The following is an 8,078-nucleotide window of genomic DNA, read 5'->3' on the forward strand; positions in this document are numbered from 1 at the left end:
ATAAACAATGAAAAACTAAAAACTCATTTTTATAAAACGTAAATCGCATGCTACCGATGAAAAAAATACACTTCTTTGTAGTTTGTCGGCGTGGGGAAGTGTATGTAGCCAACTTGTCGATTAGACTTAGTTGAGGTGATGTGATACTCGTGACAACTCAAACGTAACTTGGTCTAGGAATCACGTGGTTTTTGCATGGTTCATTGAACATCGAAGTTCATGATCCACGACAACCCAGTCGTGAAAAAGGATGAGCATGAGAGGGATTAAACATGTCATTAAATTAAGTCAATGAATCCTAATAGATCTAAGATTTTCATTGAGACTAACCTAACAAACTATATTGTCTACCTAAATAGCTCATTTGTGCGATTACGACAACCCTATTCATATCTTGGAATGAAATATGGGTCCCACCCTTAATAATTTTGAATTGGGTAATTATTTTTTAAGGATTCTATCACACTAAGTAAAATAGAATTCCATTATGAATAATGTCAAACTCGTCCACTACAAATATTTTAAGTTTTATAAATCCTCTAAAAGGATAAGTTTACTAAACTAGTCAATCTTAACTGGATTCGTGAATTGAGAATAATTCTCATGTACGAAATGAAAGAATATGCCATGGATGAAGCTTTTCCTAAGGTCCCTCTGGTAGAAGCATCTAAACTTGTAGGAAGGAGCAATTTTCAGCGTACATTGTACCTTAATATAATGGAGCAACAAGGATTTCCATTTAGTCAGGAGTTAGATATGAATATTATCCTCAACTAGTTGAGAAGTTCATATTATCAGTTTACCCTTATTTTGATATGAACAACTTGGAAAGGATCATCATGGAGCTGCATGGCATGTTAAAAATCACTAAAACTAACATCGCTATGTCCAGAAGCACCAACTCCACTACTCTCATATTTTCTATCAGTAAAGGTAGTGTTATGAAGAAGAACGCCTACTTTGTCGCACCCTGTCCGACGGCGGAAACGCCAGGGTTGTGACGTAAACGTTTGATCACATTCAAACAAAATATGTTGAATAATACCATGATTTATATAACATTACATTCTTCCAGAGAGTAAGTATGAAGAATTACATTGTTTAATAAATCAAAAAAATAATAAATACTAAATACAATTTCAACAAAGCGTAAGATATGAACAAAAGGCATAGTAAAAAGGCCAACCATTTATTACAAGGAAATGAATCCTTCATCACACCTAGAGTGTGTTCTTCCAACTCTTAAGTTTTTGAAGATTCATACGTTTAAAACAATACATCAACAATAATGTTGGTGAGCTTTCTAGGTTTTGACACAGTGAGTTTTTATAATCAAAAGTGTGTTTAAAACTAATGAATTATAAAAGAGTAAATTGTAATGTGTTTACACTTGTAATCACATACAAGTAAAAGAGTTTTTATTATAAATTATAACTTATTAATTAAACAAAGGCTATAATTAAATTGTAATTTGTTTACACTTGTAATCACATACAAGTAAAAGAGTTTTTATTATAAATTATAACTTATTAATTAAACAAAGGCTATAATTAAATGAGTGTGTCGTGTTGAGTATTTATAACACATTAATTATATAAATAAATATTCAACACGTAACCATTTGAATAAATCTCTCTTATTTTACTCCTGCACATTATAGAATAAATTTTCAGGTTCTAATATGAGTCTATAACTGAGCTATTGACGAGAAAGCCTATGTAGAGCACAATGAATAAATGTGCCACGATCATCACCAACGCTTCATCAACATCGTGAAATAAAAAGAGAATGAACAATTATGTTCGCTTTGACTGGTTAGACGACGGTTGTAGCTAGAAACATTATCAGGGATGTCAACCCGTATAGATCTATACTAATAAGTTACACGTCCCTTTTGAATTAGTGGTTACATCATAGAGGACTGATACTAAGTTTCATGTTCTGAGCGGATGAAATATATCTCATATATTAAGTCCTATATTTAACAAGTCTAGAATTTTGTGCATGTGTTTAAGTCCCAAACTTTAGTAAGAAGTTTAATTGACTAACTAGTTCAAATCGTTCAAGAAAGAATATCAAGCTTTAAAACCCAAGTTATTAACTTTTCTATACTTAGAGTTGTAGATTCAAAACAAGTTTCTCTGCCAAAAATTGGGTGGCATAACAAGTGTGTTTTTAATAAATCCATATTTCAACCAATCTGAAACCAACCAATAAATACATAATTTGAATCACAAGTATACAAATAATGCATTTAGTAAGTTGAAACCATAATAAACTCATTTTTACAATATTTTGTTCCATTGATGTTAAATAGAAATTGTTCACAATTGATATGTGCATATTTAATCATATAATTTGTGCATTTTCTTAATACTTTTTGCTTAATTTATGCTCATTATAGGGCAAAGGGTACTTAATTTGTTTAAATTCTTTTTTGTAGAAACGAAGATATTGTTGGGATGAAAAGGAAGCAATTGTGGAACTGGAAGCTACAATTTTGGACCAAGTTAATCAAAGTCAAAAGACATCAAGGAATCCAAAGGTGACGATGTGGGATCCATAGCCATGCCGTGGGGCATTGATCTTTCATGATCTGAGGATGCCTTGCTCATTATGCATTTTAAGCAGTCGCCACGCCGTGGAGCCTTTTCGTCACGGCGTAGGAGGGAATTTTGGAAACTATATATTTGACGTTTTGGCTCTCAACCCTAACTTTTGGAGGCCATAAACATTCCTTGGATGTTCTAGAACACGTAAATCGATTAAAGACTTGATTTTGAAAAGATCTAAAGGCAACTTTTCTCTTAATTACTCTATTGATTTGATTTAATGATGTTGGTCTAAGTGATTTTCGTTTTTATGTGTTTGTTTCTAGTAGTTATGGGCTAAATACCCTGAATTTCGTTTAGAATAGAAGATCTTGCATACTATGTGTTTATTGAGTGTATTTGGATTATAGTTAATTGTGTATTCATTATGGTTGCTTCTTAAAGTCCCTTTTATATTAATGATAACTTGTTTTCTATATATTGTTGAGTTTAATTTAGATTTGATGAACTATCTTTTCTTGGTTAGCTTGAATCTTTTGATTTTGTGAATAACAAGGTTATAGGACTAGTGTTTTGAACAAAAACCTAGGGTTAATTAGAAAAGCTGGTAAAATTGATATGAACGTTAATATATGAAGAACAATCATATATTGTATTGATGTTTAATAACATTTTACATTAATCAAACTACAAGTATTCCATAATACGAACTTCATACTAGTTTTCTTATTAATTTGTTCACTTGATCACTAAATGAATGAGTTTGTTAAACTAAAGGATTATTTTTTTTATCATAATTCTAATCAATCTAGGAATCGATAAACAACCATTGTATAATCCATTGCAGTTTGCACTAAATTAACGATATGAGCAAGTGAATCGCATCTAAACAAAAGCCTCTTTAATATCTTGAATTTAAACTGTTTTCTTGTTTCTTCTTTAGTCTAAATGTATTCCCGTGCTAATTGTTTTATGTTTCTAGACTTTCAAAAGTAGACCCCCCCCCCCCCCCCCCATTATTTGATTGTTTACTTAGATAAATTTAGTAGATAATTTGTGGTTGTTATTTATGTTCCCTGAGTTCGATACCCGACTTGCCTGAACTATCTTGTTAATTGATTAGGTAAACCTCCTATTTGTGTTGGTTGGTCTAGATTATTTGGTTTAAAACTAGTACTTAAAAAATACACATCAAGTTTTTGGCGCCGTTGTCGGGGAACGATATAATTTAGTTAATTTTTATCTGCTACTTGTTTTTGATTATTTGTGTGAGATTTATTTCATATAAAGTTTGAATTTTTCTATTAATTTTTCCTATTTTCACTTTTCTATTCATTACGTTACCACGACGTGGCAATTTATCACCACGCTGTGGCGGACATCTTGAGAGTTCTTGTTTGAATTAATTTTGTTCTTTTTAAGCCATTGTTTTCTATTTTGTTACAGGTAGTTTATGACCTGAGCATCTTCATCCACTATACTACCTGGTGTTAAACATTTCGAGTCCATTCTTCGCAAAAGCAACAAGGAAAAAAGAAAAGAAAAAGACGAATCAAAAGAAGAAGTAACACCACCCGAAGAACAAAGCAAAGGCGAGATGCCTGACACTGCGGACATGACCATGGAAGAGTAGAAGAAGCGGATGTTGGATAACGGGCTGGTTCTTGTGCAACCAATAATTCCGAACACCACTAACTTCGAGCTAAAGGGGCACATACTTTCTATGTTGAAGGACATCCTGTTATATGGGAAAGATCACGAAGATGACTACAAGCATCTTGATATAGTGAACAATATAGATAATTACTTCAGTGTTCCTAATGTCCCACGAGAAACAGTGTTGTTGTGGATGCTTCTGGTTACTTGTAGAGGGGCGACAAAGGATTGGGTCAAATCACTTCTAACCGGAGCCATCACAACTTGGGCAAACTTGATGGGTTTTGAGTATAACAAACAATCCTATGTGTACATGCAAACCTAATTGTTTGGATCTATGTTTTCTCTATTAGACATACAAGCATTGAACACAAAACTAGAAACCCTAAGAGGCACATGTAATTTTTGAAATTAACATATAATTAGGGTTAGGATACATACCTTGATTTTTATATTGTAATAACAATGAAATCCTTGAAGATCTTGAACTTTGAGAGCAAGTGTCACAAGTGTAACACCTCTAATGGCTCACAAACACACTAAGCAAGATGATGATATAAGAGAGAAGCATGTGGCTATAATTTCCGACACTTCTTAGGGTTTTTAGGAAGCATGGCCGAAATCCATAAGAGGTTGTGTCCTTTATATAGGTGTTGGTTGCTTAGATCCAAAGCTAGGGTTAAGATAAGGAAACCCTAATCCCTTTGCTTAAGGCCTAAACAGCTCATGGATCCTCATCCTTAAGGCCATGAACTAAATTTATAGGGCCTTCCCTAGAGAATTTCGTCCATGCCTCCTAGGATGGTCCAATAGCCAATTTTCACAACTATCAATAAATTGCAAAACAGTCCCTATACTTTTAATTAATTCCTTTAATCCCAAAATTAATTCCAAATTAATTTCTGATTAAATATTAATTAAATAATATGATTTCTAATTAAAATATTATTTCCATAATACATTAATAAATCATTTATATCAATTTATTATTCTAAATAATAAATTCTTCCTCTTTCTCAATTAAACATCTCGTCAAGTTGCTAGTATGAAGGCATCCCAAAAGGACTGTGCTACTCTCAATTCAAGTACATACAAATTATAGTTATGGACTTAGACACCTAATCCAACAAACTTGCTACGTTGAAGGAATCTCGTTATATGGGAAAGATCACGAAGATGACTACAAGCATCTTGATAAAGTGAACGATATAGCTAATTACTTCAACATTCCTAATGTCCCACGAGAAACGACGTTGTTGCATATGCTTCTGGTTACTTATAGAGGGGCGGCAAAGGATTGGTTCAAATCACTTCTTACTGGAGCCATCATAACTTCGGAAAAACTTCATGAAGAATTTATCCAACAATTCAGTTCACCATCCAAAGTTGCAAAGTTGAAGAAAAACATAGCTAATTTCAAACAACAAGGTGGAGAGTCTTTGTATGAAGCTTGGGAGAGGTACAAGGGGTTACTCAGAAATTGCTCATAACACAACCTTAATGTGCAACAAGAGGTCTCAATCTTTTATGATGGGGTGAACGTGATGACTTGACAACTCCTTGACTCTTAAGGACCATTAACCAACAAGGCTCCAACAACAATTAAGGAGTTGATTAAAGAGTTCTCCAAGCACTTGAGAGAGTATCATAACCCTCGAGAACACAAGACAAGAAGTTACAAGGATGGAAGTGGAGGTTCTGAAGATATGGTTGCGGTAATGGGAAAGTTTGAGTCGATGGACCAGAGGGTGACTAAGATGGATCAATCCATCTATGCAATTCGGGTCGGATGTGATAATTGTGGCGGACCACATTTGACAAAGGAGTGTGACCTTGATGAAAACGGAAATCAGAAAGTTCAAGCGTGTTGTTCAAGTGGTGATCGATATGATAAGTATTGGGGGAAACCAAAGAAGAAGTGGCTTCCTTATGATGAATATAAGAAGGTCAAGGAGGAAAAGTATATACAACAAGGTTGTGGGTTTTACCAAAAGGAGAAAACACTTCCCGAAAAGAAGAATGACTTTGAAGCTATGCTTGCCCGATTCGCAGTTGCATTAGAAAAGAGACGATGAGACTGATGCTGCCATTTGAAATCAGCAAGCCTCAGTTCATAATATTGAGAAATAAATCGGTCAACTCTCAAGACAATTCAATGAACGATCATCGGGATATTTTCCGAGAAACATGGAACAAAATCTGAAGGTGCATGTCAAGGCCATTAAAACCAGGAGTGGTAAAATTATCATCCCCTTAGTTTCGTTATCTGCTAATAAATCTAATCAAGTGCATGAAATGGAAAAAGAAAACCAAAGGGAAGCCACTGAATAGCAGCCACATCATGAGGAGGATGCCACGATGTGGCCAAATGCTAAGAAGAAAAATGAGACTTCTGTAAAAGCTTATTGATCACCATTTCCATTCCCAAGTCGAGCAAAGTTGGATAAACAAGTAGAAGACTATAAGAAGATCTTGGAGCACATTAAAGCCCTTCAAATCAACATGCTTTTTATTGAAGCATTGTCTCAAATGCCAAAATATGCAAAGTTTTTGAAATATTTGCTCACGAATCGAAAGAAGATGGAAGAGGCTTCGAATGCGGTGCTAAATGAAAATTTCTCAGCCGCCATATTAGTTTTTTTTATATTAGTTTTTTTTAATTAAATATTAGTTGTTTTATATTAGTTTTTTTTAATTAAATACTGTGAGACCCTTGTATTACACAGTTTTATTAAAAACAAAATTTAATTTAAAGTTATAAGAATTGTATATTTTTTAGAGTAATAATTTTACATAAATATAAAAGATATAATAAATAAAGTAAGTAATTTAATATATAATATAGGAGATTTGAAAGATTATAGAAAATTTATTATGAAATTAAATAGAATAACCTACCTTACATATATAAATCTTACTAAAATGTGGATTTTAAATTTACGAAAATGAAAATTATAAGAAAATGACAAGTGAAAAAAAAATAATTCAAAAAATCTTAGAAAATTACATGTGTCAAATTCAATGACAACATGACATTTGACAAAATTATTTTCATTTATTAAGAATGATTCAAAGTAGGCATGATTGATATCGAGATTTAAGGAGAGTTTAGGTTTTATTTTTGGGAAATATATAGAAAAGTCTTATTATTTTGAAAAAATTTTTTGATAAAAAATTAATTTTTTTAGTAAGAAAATCATGATTATTTAATCATTTGTCCAAATTAACGAAAAATCTTTACTTTTATTTTAATAGGATATGACAAATTATTGTGTAAAACTAATTAATTAGATTTTTCTTGTTAACTTTGTAAAAAAGAATTTCTCAAAATAATTAGAATTTTCTACATGTTTCTCTCTTTTCTTTTTTTTTTTATTAACATTTTGTATTTAATAAAAGATTACTATAAAATTTATTTCAATTAGATTTTAAGACCTTCTTAAACCAATAAATCTAACAAAACATATGCTATATGTTGAATTTTTGCCTAATTGTTATATGATTATAGTAATATATTATAGAATAAAACCCGATAATATTCCTACATTCGTTCAAAGGGAATAAACGCTTTCGTTTCCTATATTAAGAAAATCATTAATAAATAATTAAATGGCAAAAGCATAATTAGTTACATAAAATCGAAAAAACTAATAAACCAAGATCAATATCGCTGTTAAAGTGTTAACATACAAATTCACTTAAATAATTTTATATTTCAATAGGGGTTGTCAGTATCTTCGTACGTACTTTTTTTTTAATATTCTCACCCTAGCTTTCAACAAGAAAATCATACAAATAATTAATTGAAGTTAATAACAAATGATTTAGAAACAATTTTCTTATTACACACCCTTATTAATTATGTGTATA

General features: G+C 31.8%; 1 non-coding gene across 1 annotated transcript; it reads right to left on the reverse strand.

Annotated features, from left to right (window-relative positions):
• Positions 1 to 5,599: 5,599 nt before the first annotated feature.
• On the reverse strand, positions 5,600 to 5,706 carry LOC111883264 (small nucleolar RNA R71). Its single transcript, XR_002847393.1, has one exon. It is a non-coding gene; the product is annotated as a small nucleolar RNA R71 (small nucleolar RNA).
• Positions 5,707 to 8,078: the final 2,372 nt, after the last annotated feature.

This window comes from Lactuca sativa, chromosome 6 (assembly GCF_002870075.4).
Source record: "Lactuca sativa cultivar Salinas chromosome 6, Lsat_Salinas_v11, whole genome shotgun sequence".
Lineage (NCBI taxonomy): Eukaryota > Viridiplantae > Streptophyta > Magnoliopsida > Asterales > Asteraceae > Lactuca > Lactuca sativa.